Raw genomic sequence first — 16,083 nt, forward strand, 5'->3', positions numbered from 1 at the left:
CCTCATATCCCAGGCAAAGTTGTAATGGATAGAGAGAGCTGACGTGGTTTAAAGAGAAGCCAGAATATTTCTACACTTTTCAGAAACTCTCGGGAGCCAATGTTGGACAAAGATCTTAACTTAATTCTGTTTGGAAACCTAACAAACATGGCTAGGTATAGGCATTAGGATAGGTAAACTCTGTTGCTTATTCTGACCAAGTCCATGACTTTGGGGCTTGGTGTTCTGTTTTGTCTTATTAGCTCTGTTCTTTGAGCTCTTTGGAAGCAAGATGCTTAGCAGCCAGCTAATTCCTGGAAGAGACAGCCTGTTTCTAGTTGTGGCCCTGCCTCATTCTAGCCTCTGCCCCCATCATCTCCTTTCTGCATGACTCCCAGGCCTCCTAACTCAGACTCTTGCCTTCCCTCCACCCCTCTTAGAGTTAAATCTCCACTCAGGATCAAATGAGGGTCTTAAACGTCCACTGCTGCATGCCGCCTCTAATTCTAATCCCCCAGTGGTTCTCAGTGCATTCAGAATAAAACCCCAACTCTCTGCATGACTCCAGGCTGTGCATGATCTGGTCCTTGCATGCCTCTCCAGCCTCATTTTTTTTTTTTTTTCCCCAGCCTCATCTTGACCCTTTCCTCCATTGTCTACTCTCCTTGACGTATCCTGGCCTCTGCTGGAGTCTAGAACACACAAGCTCTTGCCCACCTCGGGGCCTTATCGCATGCTTTTCCCTCCACAAAGGATAGTCTTTGCCCCTTCTCTTTGCATACCTGGAGCCCCTTATCCTTCTGGCCTTTGCTTCTATGTCACCTTCAAGAGGCTTTCCCTTTCTACCCAATTTGTAACAGCTTCTCTTGTTCCAGGACCTTGTTTGTTTCCTTTGTAGATCTTATCACAATTTCTACTTACTTCATTTCTTTATTTGTTGGCTTACTTGGTGTGTGTGTGTGTGTTTGTATATACTCTGTCCCCCACTCCCCTGCCTCATTAGAACGTAAGCTCCTCAAGGGTAGGGACCATGTCTCTCTCTTCATTGTTGTATCCTTGGGGCAGGACCCCTCATGGACAAGGTATCCAATACATAGGGAAGGAAGGGAGGGGGGGAGTCTCCGAAAAGGGGGATGCTTTTCCAGGCAGCCCAGTTTCCCGTGAATGTGGGCAGTATGTCCTGCTCAGCCCTAACATTACCGTGCAAGTCTAAAAATAAAACCCCTGGGTGGAGTGAGAAGCCTTTGAAGAGGATGGGGGAGAGATAATGAGAAACAGGAGCTGGCCAACACAGGCCCAGCAGGATGTGGGACTGGCCAGGAAGAGAAAGGGACCTTGACTTCAAGAAAATACTGCAAGAGTCTGATGAAGGTAGGACTCCTCATTAGTCACCAGAGGTCTTCCTCTTGGTCTGCAGCAGATGAAAAGACTTTAAAGTCACCAATTCAGGATATGCTTCCATCCTAGAGCAAGACATGTTTAGAGTTTTTTTTTTTTTAAGAGCTATTCTTTATAGTTCCTAAAACAGAGGGCTCCACACCCCACATCTGACTGCCATGCTGTCAGAAGAAGAGGGAAAGGCGGGAGGTTACAGGGAGGCGATGAAGCCTGCTTTGGCTCACCCTCCCCCTGACCTTCCCCAGGGCCCATTCCAGCGTGGGATCCGAACCTCCCACCACAGTAGGGTCCCGGCCAGACATCCCAAGGTGTAGCCGCCTTCCACAATCTTGGCTCAGTTCTGGGGCAGCGCAAGGCGGGGAGGGTCGGGTCAGTGGGTCGCTAGAAACAACTTGGACATCACCTTGGAAACGCTCTCCCCCAACTTGCGCTGTGTGCATTTGGACCCATCCTGAACCAGCTGTGTGTTAAATCCTCCGGCCGCAGTGGGAGGTCGGGAGGCATCTGCGGAAGGTCAGAGTGTGTCAGGAAGGGGTCCACCTCCATGATGGGAGACCATCGATCTTCAGGCCTTAGTGAAAGGTCTGAAGACCCAGGAGAGCCACGGGCTGAAAATCCATACTCTGGGCCTGGTCTCTGTGGTGCAAGAATGGGCTGGACCGAGGGTTGGGGCTGCCAGCATCCCCTCCTCCAGACTATGACCTGGACCCCTTCCCGTAATCCATCTCTCTGCGCTGCTCCAAAAGCCAAGTAATGTGGTCATGGTCACCTAGTGCAGGGGAATATTTGCAAGCCTCTACAACATTGATCACCACTGGGTTTTTCCATATTCCCCACTATGTGACGGTCAGGAGGGCCACAAAGGAATGGGAAGGAAATTAGCAAGTATGGAGAGAGACAGCTGGAGCTGTCCACGTCCCCTTAATAACCTCCACAAACCCCTCTCTAGAGGAACTCTTGCAGAGAAGGAAAACAAAGCACAGAGAGGACAAGTTCCTTACCCACAGTCACTCAGGAGGGTGAGGCAGGGCATCTGGCAGCCTGAATGCAGAATAACTGTGCAGTTCACAGCCTACAGCAGGCCATCAAGTTCACCCTGCGGTCAGGCTTCAAATAATTTAAACTCAAAGCCCAGGGTCAGGGGACACGGAGCAAAAGTTTGAAGGAATCCATGCCCCGAGGAACCGCACGCCCCCTGGAGGGGTGGGAATCCCAAAGCCTTTTAAGGAATTGCGCTAAAGGAACCTTGCTGAAGTCGAGGCTTCTTTCATTGTTTGTTGCAAACGCCTGGAGCTTAAAACTGCTGAACAGGGAGGCTTGTCTGCTCTATGCTTGAACTCTTTAAGGGGGCTATTGCTTTCTTGGCTAGTTCTAGGTTCCTGACATGTGGATTTTAAGTGCTGAAAGAGCATAGGGTGATAATTGTCCCTTGGAACAAAAAAGACTGACAGGGGAACAGCAGGGCAGCAGGTGACCTTCATGTTCCAAGATCATTTTTTAAAAAAATTTTTCTAATAGGAATTTTAATAATAATGATTTTTGTAAAAAACAAAAAACAAAATGGCAACACAGAGTGCACACACGAGCACCACAAAAGCCTAACACAAGATCATTTTTTTAGTTCAAATACATTCTTAGGAAAACTTCCAAAAAACCTTAGCCAGACTGCGAAGATTGTCAGTAGCAATAATAATTATTTATTTATTTATTTAGGCTGTGTTGGGTCTTCATAGCTGTGTGCAAGCTTTCTCTGGTTGTGCCGAGCGGGGCGGGGGGGGGGGGTACTCTTTGTTGCAGAGCACGGGCTCTAGCCACGCGGGCTTCAGTAGTTGTGGCACGAGGGCTCAGTAGTTGTGGCTCACGGGCTTAGTTGCTCCACGGCACGTGGGATCTTCCCAGACCAGGGCTTGAACCCGTGTCCCCTGCATTGGCAGGCAGATTCTTAACCACTGCGCCACCAGGGAAGCCCAATAATTAATATTTTATTGAGCAAACACTGTGTGCTATGCATTATGTACTAGAACATTTTTGTCTCACTGAAGTCTTAGGTCAGCCCTGTGAGGGAGTAATGGCTAATGCTGATAATATAACACTTACACTTTCTCAGACTTCACCTGTATGAATTCACATAGTACCGTCAACAACCCTAGGGTATGGGCGCCGTTATTATGTCTCTTTTACAGAAGTGGAGAGGTTACGGAACTTGGCCAGGGCTGTGCAGCTATCGTGTGTCAGAGCCAGAATTCAAACCCAAGCGGTCCTGCCCCAACCATTATACTCCCTAGCGTCACGCCCCGCACGCTGTCGCTCTGAAATAAGAAAAGGATGCTGAGAGAGACAGGGCAGAAGTGAGCCATCAGGGGAATTCTTGGTCTCCCGTGTCAGCTCTCTTTCCAAGGAACTTAGGACACTGCCTCCCGAGCCCTCAGCAGAGATCCCAGGACTGACCCGGGAGAACGGCAGCAAGTTCTGTGAGGCCAACGGAGCGGGGATTTTATCCTTGTGAAGAAACCATCCTGAAGCCGACCTGCATCTCTGCCCCTAGAAACATCCCCATTAGCATTACAAACACGAAAAACCAGTGGAGGCTTAAGGAGGAACATTTTGCTCCTTTAACGTAAACACCACCCTAGCACTAAAGGCCAAGAAGCCGGGTCCGAGCCAGCCTGGGACCCTGAACCAGGGACGCGCTCTCCCAGGGCTGCAGCTTGCCGTGTAGACTCCAAGGAGTGACTCTGAAGCGTTCATTCTCCGCTGTCCTCCGGGTGCCATTTCTAAATTCTGACGAAGATTCTGAGGAAGGACAAGCGCAGCCTGGTTTTGTAGCAGCTCTTTGTGTCCCTGAGGTACTGGGGCAGCACTGTGCACGCACTGATTTATCAGTGCAGACGCCGCTTCCGCTCCCATGGGACCTGGTGGCAAAGGCGAGGATGAGCGGCTCCACCCACCTCCCTGGGTGCGAGGGTTGGAATGCGCTGGATCCACGTCTCCCTTCTGGGTGCCTGACATCACTTGTTTGCCTTTGATGCCCATCAGCCCAAAGAAGTTATTCATCTTTGAGCATGAATAATACAACTAGGCCGGATTTTTCCAGGCTCCCAAAGCGAATTCTCTGAAGAGCTGAGATTGCGCACACTAAGCCAGGGCAGCCGACGCAAAGTACGGGGTCCTGGGGACTGTGAGGGGCCCGCCCACTCGAGTCAGGGTCGGGGGCCCCGATGCGCACTTGTCAGTGCTGCTTTCAGATGTTAACTTGCCCCCTTTCTAGAGCTGTGAGGAGCGACAGAGGCTGGGGGGGTCCCACTGCTGTCCTTGGTCTTGGCTTTCCCACTCCCAAGATTGAAGCAGTCGCTCATTCACTCATTCATTGGACCAACATTTACTGAGCACCTACTATGTGCCTAGGCTCTGTCCTAGGCCCTGGAGATATAGCAGGGAACCACACAGATGAGGTCCTGCCCTCCTGAGGCTTACGTTCTAGGGGGGAGAATGAATCGTAGCAAACTTAAAAAATTGACAAGATGACTACAGACTGGCGTAAGTGCCATGAAGGAAACAGAGGTAGGATAGGGAATAACAGGAGAGAAAGCCTCTTCAAGGAGTTGACAAGAGGTCTGCTATGTGAAGAACTGTGGGGAAAGCACTCCAGGCAGATGGAACAGCAATTGCAAAGTCCCACAGGCAGGAAAGGGCGTGGAACAGCAGAGGAACGGAAGAGAGGCTCGTGGGGATAGAGCCAGTGGGGGATGTGAGAGAAGTGGGAGGATCTTGCTCCCCACGAGGCCCCCTGGCTGCTCTCACCTTCCTGAAAGTCCCTTCTCTTCTCCACAGTGTGTTCCACTTGCCCCAAGGACTCATCCTTGCTAAGCCAAGTCCAGTCCCTCTGCTGGAAGGAAAAGGAAGGGAATTCTTTTTGTGGCTGGCAGGGCACATGGCAAAGGCGTGGCGTTCAGTGTGACGTCAGGACTCACTCATGGATTATGCCAACAACCGCTGGCGTCGATGAGGAGTTTCCCAGGGTTGGGAATGGGGTGTGCATCTCTGGTAGCAGGGGCACAGGAGAGGGCTGCAAACCCCAAGCTGGAATTCCCACAGCTGCGGGCCCGTCTTGCTGCTGCTTGTGTGAAATCACGAATAAGGCAAATTTTGGCGTCAAGTTCTTTGCGCTCCTCCTTTATACTCTCTGCCTCTTTTCAGACCTGTCTCTGCCCACGTTCACCCCTGGTGCCTCAGGGGGTCTGCCTGGGCTTCTTGCCCCTGCCTCCTTCCCCTTCACAACTTGAATCTCGACCTTTCTCCACAGGCATGCTGAATAATTGGCCTGCTGACTGCTGGCCCTCTCCCATAGCTTCAGGCAAAGTTCAGCAGGCAAAGGAGAGGTTATATTCACAAGGTCTCTCTGTGTCCTTCAAATGATACCAAAGAAGGGGCCACCTGGTCAACCCCAGTCTGAGCCTGGCCTGGCTGCCAAGCTCACAAATTAACCTCATCAGCAGGAGACAGCTGTCCCTATTTAAACCCTTTCCAGTGGGGCCATGTCCAGCACCTAGAGCATGCTCAGCTGAGGGGGACTGTGCTAGAACACTGTTCGGGAAGTGGCCTGGAACCTTATTCCCTGATCATGACGCAGCCAACCCTAGATTTGTGAGCTCAGGAAGCCTGCTGTCTTGCTTCAGGGCTGACCCACTGCTGAACCACACCAGCAACTTCTTTGTCCTTTGTTGAAATCAGAGTTTACCCTATAGAGGATCTCCTCCTTCTCTGGCTTTCTGTGGCTCTTAGCAAAGGACCTAAATGCTCATTGTGGCCACTGTGGTCCAGCCCACACCTGCCCCTTTGACGCCAACTTGCCCCCCTTCTTCCCTGCGTTCCAGCTGCACTAGCCTCCCCTCCGCTCCTTGGTGAAGCCACACTTTTCACACCATGTGACCTTCACTCATGCTCTCCCTCCACCTGAAACGTTCAGCCCTCACCCATCTGACCCCTGCTCATCCTCCAGATCTCAGTCCAAGCATCACCTCCCCGCCGAAGCTTTTCCAGAGCCCCTGACTGGGTCCAGCACTCTGCCCTGTGCCTTCAGGGGGAGTTCCTGCACGATGGATGTCGGTGGACCCACCTAGCCTCTAACGTTCATGAAAGTAGGGACTGGTGGTCCCAGGCCCGGTGGCCTGCTCCTGGCACGCACAGGGGCCCCACGAATGAGCTGCATGACCTGAACTGGTCAGGGATGGCCTCCAGCGTGCCCATCCTGGTCTCCACTCTCTCTTTCTCTTTCTGCTGCTGCCTCCTTTCTTCTTTGCTTTCCCTTCCCTCCTTCCTCTTCATCCTTTCTATTCATTCCTTCTTCCTTCCTGGGCCTTGGGCCTACCTGTGGCTCCCAAGAACACTATTTAAGCCAACAGAAAAGCACTCAGAATTAAAGAAAAAGTTGCCACAGCTTGGCAGCATGTGTTGGCCTTCACCTAGATCAGCCCAGACCCAGGGCCTAGAGGGGAAATCTGATTCCTACTGTAGTCGTTTCCTAAGGCTGCTGTAACGAGTACCACAGACTGGGTGGCTTACACAGCAGAAATTTCTTGTCTTGCAGTTCTGGAGGCCAGAAGTCCAGAATCACGGCATCTGCAGGGTTGGTTTCTCCTGAGGGCTTTGAGGGAAGGATCTGGCCCAGGCCTTTCTCCTTGACTTGTAGATGGCCATCTTCTCCCTGTGTCTTGTCACATCATTTTCCCTCTGTATATGTCACTGTGTCTCAATTTCCCCTTTTTAAAAGGACACCACTCATACTGGATTAGGAGCCACCCTAATGATCTCATTTAAACTTGATAACTGGGCTTCCTTGGTGGCGCAGTGGTTAAGAATCCGCCTGCCAATGCAGGGGACACAGGTTCGAGCCCTGGTCCGGGAAGATCGCACATGCCGTGGAGCAACTAAGCCCACATGCCGCACAACTACTGAAGGCTGCATGACTAGAGCCCGTGCTCCGCAACAAGAGAAGCCACCGCAATGAGAAGCCTGCGCATCGCAACGAAGAGTAACCCCTACTCGCCGCAACTAGAGAAAGCCCACACGCAGCAACGAAGACCCAACGCAGCCAAAAATAAACAAATAAATAAATAAATTTATAAATAAAACGAAACAAAACTTGATGACCTCTGTCAGAACACTATCTCCACATAAGGTCACATTCTGAAATACTGGAGGTTAGGAGTTCCACCTATGGATTTGAGAGGGGAACACAATTTAACCCGTAACAACTATCTTCTACCCACGCGTTGACCACACCCTTTTTGACTTATTGAATGAGATAAAAATAGGGAACCACAGGGACACATCATCTTCTGAAGAAATTATATGGGCGTCTCGGGATGGGGGAGGACAAGATCAGAATGTGAAGGGGAGAAAGACACCCAAGAGTGAGAAAGGAGGGTTGAACTGACAGAGAGCTAAAACTATGTTCATAACCACACCCAGGGGTTCCGTGGCTATGCTCTGGGGATCTGCGGGGCCTGGGTTCATATCTCAGATCTGCCCCATACTGGCAGTGGGGCCTTTCCCCTCACTTGTCAAATGTGATAATAATGGCACCTAACTTAATGGGATGGTTGTGAAGGGCTTAGTACTGTGCCCGGCACATGGTAACGCAGTACGCAGTAGGCGGGCTTTCGCTGCTATTACCAGCAGCGGAGGTCTAGCCTAAGTAAAATGGTGGTCCGGGAAGAAGCTGTGACAGAGAAGAGGCTAATTGCCACTGATTGAGGCCCCGTGACTCTGTTCTCATTAACAGCAATGAAGACAAGGGAACCAGAGCAACGGTCAGCCCGAGGCTTCTTCAGCTGTAGCCTGTGGACCAAAGGCATCAGAACCAGCTGGGCCCCAGCCAGGAAACGCAGAATCCTGGGCCCCTCACGAACCCGGCTACGTCAGGACTTGTGTGGGTAGGTCCCAGGAACCTGAAGTTTAAAAAATCTTTTTAATTAACTTATTTTTTGAAGTATAGTTGATCTATAATGTGTTAATTTCTGCTGTACAGCAAAGTGATTCAGTTATACATATACATACATTTTTAAAATATTCTTTTCCGTTATAGTTTATCACAGGGTATTGAATATAGTTTCCTGTGCTATATAGTAGGACCTTGTTGTTTATCCATTTTATATGTAATAGTTTGCATCTGCTAACCCCAAACTCCCACTCTGTCCCTCCCCTCCTCTTCCCCTTGGCAACCACAAGTCTGTTCTCTATGAACCTGATGTTTTTTTTTTTTTTAAAGGAGAATGCTCCCTCCCCTCAAGCTTTTATTTTTTTTTTATTTTTTTTATTTTTTATTTTTTTAAATTAATAGCTACTCTATTTATTTATTTATTTATTTTTAGCTGTGTTGGGTCTTCGTTTCTGTGCGAGGGCTTTCTCTAGTTGCGGCAAGCGGGGGCCACTCTTCATCGTGGTGCGCGGGCCTCTCACTATCACGGCCCCTCCCGTTGCAGGGCACAGGCTCCAGACGCGCAGGCTCAGTAGTTGTGGCTCACGGGCCCAGTTGCTCCGCGGCATGTGGGATCTTCCCAGACCAGGGCTCGAACCCGTGTCCCCTGCATTAGCAGGCAGATTCTCAACACTGCGCCACCAGGGAAGCCCAGAACCTGATGTTCTAAAGAAGCTCCCATGTGATTCTCACTCACATTAAAGTTTGAAAACACCTGGGCCAGGGCTTCCCTGGTGGCACAGTGGTTAAGAATCCATCTGCCAGTGCAGGGGGACACAGGAGCCCTGGTCCGGGAAGATCCCACATGCCGCGGGGCAACTAAGCCCATGCGCCACAACTATTGAGCCTGTGCTCTAGAGCCCACGAGCCACAACTACTGAGCCCACGGGCCACAACTACTGAAGCCCGCACGCCTAGAGCCCGTGCTCCGCAACAAGAGAAGCCACCGTAGTGAGAAGCCTGAGCACCGCAACCAAGAGTAGCCCCCGCTCGCCGCAACTAGAAGAAAGACCGTGCACAGCAACGAAGACCCAACTCAGCCAAAAGTAAATAAATAAATAAATTTTAAAAAAACACCTGGGCCAGACCACAGGTTCTGGAGCGGCAAAGATGAGTCTTGTCCATCAGTAACCCCCAGATCTACACAGCCCTGCTGTGAGGTAGGCACACTTTCACACCTGTTCCTATCACCAGCATTCCTTGGGTGAAGTCAGAGAAGTGGGCTTGAGCAATTATGCATAAGACAAATCTCTGTGTGTCATGTTTTAAACATTCAATTTAGAGAAATTGCATTGGCAAATCAAGCCTTTTACATCACTATAAACTTCACTGAGCCCAGACACTACGTTCTGGATTGCCCATTCCTCCTCTCTCCACGGCTGGAGTCGCCTAGTCTTGACCTCGGGCTTAGCTCAAGATGACCTCTGACCTTAGGCTAGAGGGGTGTCAGGATCTCTGGCCTAGCACCCTTGCTGTGTCCGTCTCTGTACCATTTCCTCTCTTATTGGGCACCATCCACTTCCTGCTGCAGGAAAGCCTGAGGCCCACCTTGTCCCCCAGGGCCTGCGTTCATGTCTTGTTCCCAAACACTGAGTCCCAAAGGTCATGGGTCCTCAAGGCTGAGATTCTGTCCCCAGGCCAATTTAGGGTCCTGCTGTCTCTTGGCAAAGCTTCCAAATTCTGGTCTACTTTCTAGGGCCTTCAGATCTCATCTGTTGCTGAAGTCCATCTGTCACCAAACTCCACCTGCCTCTCAGGACACCTCCAGTGATCCCCCAAATCATAGACGGCATACCGGTTAGGAGCACAGCCTGGGTGTAAGCTTGGCTCTGCCACTTGGTAACTGTGTGACTGTAGGCAAATGGCCCAGCCCACCGAGCTCAATTTCTGCAGCCGTGACAGCCCTACTTCACAGGGTTGTTACGAGAATCCAGCGAGGTCACACACGTAAAGTCAGGCACCGTGCCTGGCTCATATAAGGGCTCAAGAAACGCTGGCCATGAGCACAGAAGCTCCTCTATTCTGAAAGCTTGGAAATGCAAGCAAAACTCCACACCAAGCAAAAGCACCTCCAGCTGCCCAGAAGGTGGCACTGATGGTCACTCAGAGAGTCACTTTGGACCTTGGAACAAATGGACTTGTGAGCAGCCTTTTCAGAACTCACTTTTCAATGATAATAGTAATAGTAATAACAATAGCAACAAGAAATACTTAGGTTTTACTCATTATAAACCAGGCACTGAGCTAAGACTGTTACTCATTTGATCCTTTCAGTAATAAGGCTGGTACTTTATTACCCCATTTTACAGATGAGGAGACTGAGGCACAAGGTCACAGGACTAGTAAGTGTCAGAGTCCAAATTGAACCCCAGCTTCTTCCTGGCTGCAGAATCTATGTACCTAACCACTATTTTGCTGCCTCTCTTAAGTAGTAACATTTAGGAATCAAAATAATTACTATTCGGCTTCCCTGGTGGCACAGTGGTTAATCCGCCTGTCAACGCAGGGGACACAGGTTCGAGCCCTGGTCCAGGAAGATCCCACATGCTGTGGAGCAATTAAGCCCGTACGCCACAACTACTGAGCCTGCACTCTAGAGCCCACGAGCCACAACTACTGAAGCCAGTGCACCTAGAGCCCATGCTCCACCACAAGAGAAGCCACGCCAACAATGAGAAACCCGCGCACCGCAACGAAGAGTAGCCTCCGCTCACCGCAACTAGAGAAAGCCCATGCACAGCAACAAAGACCCAACGCAGCCAAAAAAAATAAATTAAAAAAAAAAAAAAAGACTTTGCGCTCCCAATGCAGGGGGCCTGAGTTCGATCCCTGGTCAGGGAACTAGATCCCACATGCATGCCACAGCTAAGAGTTTGCATGCCACAACTAAGGAGCCCGGGAGCCGCAACTAAGACCCAGGGCAACCAAAAATAATAACAATAATAATAATTACTATTCTCTCCCTCCCTCTTCTCTTGCTGTAGGCCACTGGCCCAGATGCTTGTCCTTGTTCCTCTACCTTGGACTCCTTTACCTCCCAGCTGAGTTGGACATCCTGTCAGCCCAGGTTCATTCTCTGTTACCTGCCCCCCCAGGTAAGTCCCCACCTTTCTCTATGGCTGAATGGGCTGGATCCAGTCCCATCTTGAGGTGAGACACCTTGCCAGTATTTGATGAACTTGATGAGTGAATCCTTTCTTAAGGAAAAACAGTCATTCACTTACAATTTACGTGTCCTGGATAGTTGTTAGATTGACCTAAAACAGGGTATGTCTGTAGCACGACTGATTGCAGATTATTTTTCCAGTAGCTTAAATCAAGGAGTATTGCATTAGCCAAGTAGTGCCTATTTGGTGAGGTGGAAGGGATGTGTCTTCCCTTCTGTATGGTCTCTGACTGCTGGAAGCTGGCACAGGGGGGCCAGCGGCTCCATGACCCGTAATAGTTTATTCAGGGTCCACATAATGCACGTCAGCAGAGTGAGCGAGCACATCTCTGTCCTGGCATCAGACATCCCTTTGCTAGGTGTAGACAGAACGCATGGATGTCTGTCCACTGTCACCGTGGAAATATCATCATCAGAGTTGGTGCTACCTGCCTGTAAAATCAAACCATTTAATGAACTGGATACTGCTTCCTTAAATCCTTTTTGGAACCTGGCAAGCCATATATGTGTATGTGCACACCAGATTTGGGAGGAAGTTTACAAGTAACTCAGTGTCTTGTCCCTTAATTTTTCATGTATTAACTTTGCTTTTGATGAAGTTAATTGTACAAATCTGCATTTACAAATCCATTTCCTCGTGCTAAAAAGGTAGAATCAACAGAAGACAGTCATGTACATGATCTCAAAAGGGGAATTTCCTCGGAAGCCCTCAATGACCAACACAAAGAAAACAAAGGGAGTTTGCAACTGTGAATCACAGTCTCCACCAAAATCCACATTCATTCACCCAGACAGCCCTGGGAGGCAGCTGGCCAGCCCTTTGCTAGACACCACTCGGCAAAGCTGATTTCTCTCCAACCCTTTGCCACCGTTGGGCTGGCTCGCCCTCACTCAGAGCCCGGTTCACCCTCTGCCCGGATGCTTGCATCCGCCCACTGGTGTTCACAGAGCTAAATCATAAACAATTGCATCCCTATAGCAAATGAAAGGGAAAGTGCCAGTCACCAAAGCAGGAAAGTGGGGGTGGATTTAAACACCAGAGAGAGCACAGAGCATTTGTGTCTGCTGAGGCACAGAGCGAGCTCTTGCACCTGAGAGGCGAGATAAGTGGGTGCCCTCTTGGGTCTCTGAAAAATGGGTCCATGATTAAACGCCTGAAATTCCCACCCCAGCGCCTGGAGGTCTGAATTTTACGAGCGCTGCGTCTAGAAGCCTTGCATACTTCTGGCATATAATAGTGACGTAGGTGTGGATAGCGTCAGTGCCAGAGAATGTGCCCAGTGGCTAGCCATTCCCATTCCCTCTCTGCCGGTGCCTATCTGGAGGGGCACTGAAATGAGGATGTGATTTTCAAAGAAGGTCAGAAGGACAGTAAGAAGTAATCCAGGTGACCAGCAGGGCCATCAGCATCCCACCCTCTCAAGCACACTCAGATAATCCGATGTTTCAGCCCGACTTTTATATCAAAAGGTTGACCAAATCTAAGGTGCCCACCCAGTGGACAGGATTTCTAGGTGGCTGAATTTCCAGGCTACCTAAGAGGGTAAGTGTGGCCAGCAGGATGATGCCAGCCAGGCTCTCGGAGGCCACGGCGTCCTGCTGAACCACAAAGGCTTTAATGAATGAGAACCTTCCGCCCCCTCCAGCCCTCATGGCCCGGCAGTGCGGGGATGAAGATCAAGGGGGCAGCGGGTGCATGATTATTATCCTCACAGTCTCTGCACTTCAGGTGCTATTTTTACATGTCTGTGCCATTAGCCAGCCCTTCTTTTTCTTCCAAGCAGCCTTATACTTGCACTCGGGGACACACACACTCACTCACTCACTCACTCACTCACTCACTCCACCTCAGCTCTGGATATACTATAACCTGCTCAGAACAGAAACCCTGATTCTTACCTGAACAGCCTGCAGGCTGAGGGCTTCTCCGGTCGAAGGGAAAGGGGATCCACTTGGTCTCGTCCGCTCTGTGGTGTCACTGTCACCGCGCTGCAGCTGCTTCCCCGGCAGCCCCAAGCCGACTCTCTGAACCTCCCGGTGGCTGCGGCTCTGTGTGGGGAGAGGGGACGGGCCGTGGCACGTACATCAGGTTGCTGGTCCGCCTGCAGACACCGTGCCACAGAGCCGGCTCCCGGTCCCGCAGGGCTGTGTGGGAAGCAGGGAGGCAGGCGGGGGACTGATAATGCAGCCTCTAGGTCCCCCTCTGGCCTCGTTGATCCGCAGAGGGGACCTGCCTTAGCGACCCCGCCCACAGGGATGCACACGGAGCTCTAAGGGCCCCCACCCCTGGGCAGCCAGCGGCAGGCCCAGGGGCACAGAGCTGGTGGCCAGCAGGGAAGGGAGGCAGAGACAGCAGACGGCAGTGGCAGCTCTCCTGGGTGTTATTTTAGCGTGGTTTGTCTTGGGGCAAATGGCTGAGCCGAATGGACTACTAGCCTGTCTGAGCAGATTCCTGTTTATTTTGAGGCCTCAGTTGGCAGGGAAACAGCGGGTCACGGCTCAGAGACACTCCTCTGCAATCAGAAGGCTGCTGGATGAAAGGGAATCCTTTTCGGTTCTGGCATCTGGCATCCCTGCACAGGGTGTAGATGTCTGTGTGTGGCAGTGTGTGTGTGTCTGTCTGTGCTGTTCCCATTTTTGCAAAGCTGCTCGAGGCAGTGGCCATGCAGTTTAGGGCTGGGGAGGGGCTGCAGAGAGAATATTTCTGCCCTTCCTCACCAGTGGTCAAACCTGTCCGTGCTGAACTAGGCGAATCATCAGGTGGGGATTTCTTCAGTGGACCATGGGCATCATCTCTGTGCTCCGGGCCAGGATGGGGTAACGGAGAGAGGAAGCTGCCTGTACAAATAATAACTCTTTGGCTACAAGGTGAGGAATGAAACTGGACTGAAAGGATACAGCTCAGGAGGTGTCTTTGAAGAGACCAAATGGAAACATGATGAATAGTTGCCTGTAATTGATGAGGAGTCCTACCTGCTTATGCAGGGATATGAGCCTGGGAGGTGTCCCAGAGTGTGTGCGCAAGCCTGCCCACCTGGTGATTCAGGTAGGAGGTACAGATGGACCTGTCGGAACTAGAAGTATGCTCACTGGTCTCTCCCTCCTCTGGGAAGGTGGGGGTGGAAAACTGTTCTCCAAACTCATCAGGGAGCCTTCATGTGCCTCTGAAGGGACAGGCTCAGAGAAGCTCACCTCCTGTGACAGAACTAGAGGCACAGACATCACACAGCTCCGATAACGGAGGAGCCACAGCTCTCCTAAAAGGGACTTGAGAGGTACAGAAAGAGTTGATTTCTCCAAACTTTATGAACGGGAACCTCCATGAATTGCCACTTCCGCATATTCAAAGGTCCTAATAATTTGCTTTTTAAAAAGTAGTAATTTTCTCGAGCATCTGCACGATTCCCAAGGACCTCTGGATCATAGATGAAAATATTTCGGACAGTCATCTTCTCAGTATTGGAGAATTGCTTTGCTGCATGCAGGGGGCAGGTGAACTGTTTTTAACCACATGGAATGATAGATTGTAAAGTTAGGAAACACCCTAAAAACACCGAGGACAGAGATACAGCTCAGCATCTCACCCAGGTTGCCCCCGTAGTTACTAAGTTCTCACCGGGTCTGAAACCCGGTCTCCCGCCTCAGGCTAGCACCCTTGCACCTGCCCACACAGTGCTGTGGACCATTTCTGGGCTGCTCAGTGTCTCAGGGCTCTGACTCCCTCCTTCCTGAAGGAGATTCATGAGGCTTTCCGAGCCACGTCTCTCCCGCAAGCCAACACGATTATGGTGACAGTCACATGTGCCCAAGTATGTGACAGCACCTTGAACACCGGTAATGCAAGTGTAAGTCATTATTTTAGTGTTATTTCTCCATTACATCTAGTTGTGAAATGCTGTTAAAAAAAAAAAAAAAAAGCCAAAAAAACCACACAGCTCTTAGGCAAATACAACCCCTAGCTACTGATATAAACCAATTTCTTTATTACATATCAGGTGTTGTTCGGCAAAGTTCCCGTCCAAATACTGGGAACTGATTCCTCAGTTCCTTAAAGTACTTACTGTAATATAATTCTCCTCAATATTGAATTTTTTAATGTTTTGGTTTAACTTCCCTCAAGTTCCATGTTGAAATGGAAGTGTCTAGATTTATCTTTTTTTAAAAATTTATTTTATTGAAATATAGGTGATTTACGATGTTGTGTTAATTTCTGCTGTACAGCAAGGTGATTCAGTTATACATATATATATTCTTTTTCATATTCCTTTCCATTATGGTTTATTACAGGATATTGAATATAGTTCCCTGTGCTGTACAGTGGGACCTTGTTGTTTACCCATTCTCTATGTAAGAGTTTGCATCTGCTAATCCCAAACTCCCACTCTATCCCTCTTCCACCTCCCCTCCCCCATAGCAACCACAAGTCTGTTCTCTATGTCTGTGAGTTTGTTTCTGTTTCATAGATAGGTTCATTTGTGTCGTATTTTAGATTCCACATATAAGTGATATCATGTGGTATTTGTCTTTCTCTTTCTGACTTATTTCACTTAGTATGATAATC

The 16,083-nt window shown here is 50.0% G+C and overlaps 2 protein-coding genes across 3 annotated transcripts in view; one reads left to right on the top strand and one right to left on the bottom strand.

Moving 5' to 3' along the window:
- LOC309624566 (uncharacterized protein) overlaps nucleotides 1-16,083 on the top strand; it is a 404,937-nt gene that overhangs the window by 317,073 nt on the left and 71,781 nt on the right. The window contains exons 9-10 of the mRNA XM_082382813.1: nucleotides 8,162-8,312; nucleotides 11,341-11,451. The gene's annotated coding sequence lies outside the window, so the exon portion shown is untranslated. The remainder of the gene's footprint in view (nucleotides 1-8,161; nucleotides 8,313-11,340; nucleotides 11,452-16,083) is intronic.
- The window catches only part of FGF1 (fibroblast growth factor 1), a 103,234-nt gene that overhangs the window by 79,401 nt on the left and 7,750 nt on the right, over nucleotides 1-16,083 (bottom strand). Inside the window, exon 2 of one of the 2 annotated variants that reach the window (XM_082382801.1) lies at nucleotides 13,422-13,571. The gene's annotated coding sequence lies outside the window, so the exon portion shown is untranslated. Of the gene's footprint in view, nucleotides 1-13,421; nucleotides 13,668-16,083 lie in introns of both variants that reach the window. The other variant, XM_082382802.1, reaches the window with a different exon arrangement.

Source organism: Balaenoptera borealis, assembly GCF_965194805.1.
Source record: "Balaenoptera borealis genome assembly, chromosome: 2".
Lineage (NCBI taxonomy): Eukaryota > Metazoa > Chordata > Mammalia > Artiodactyla > Balaenopteridae > Balaenoptera > Balaenoptera borealis.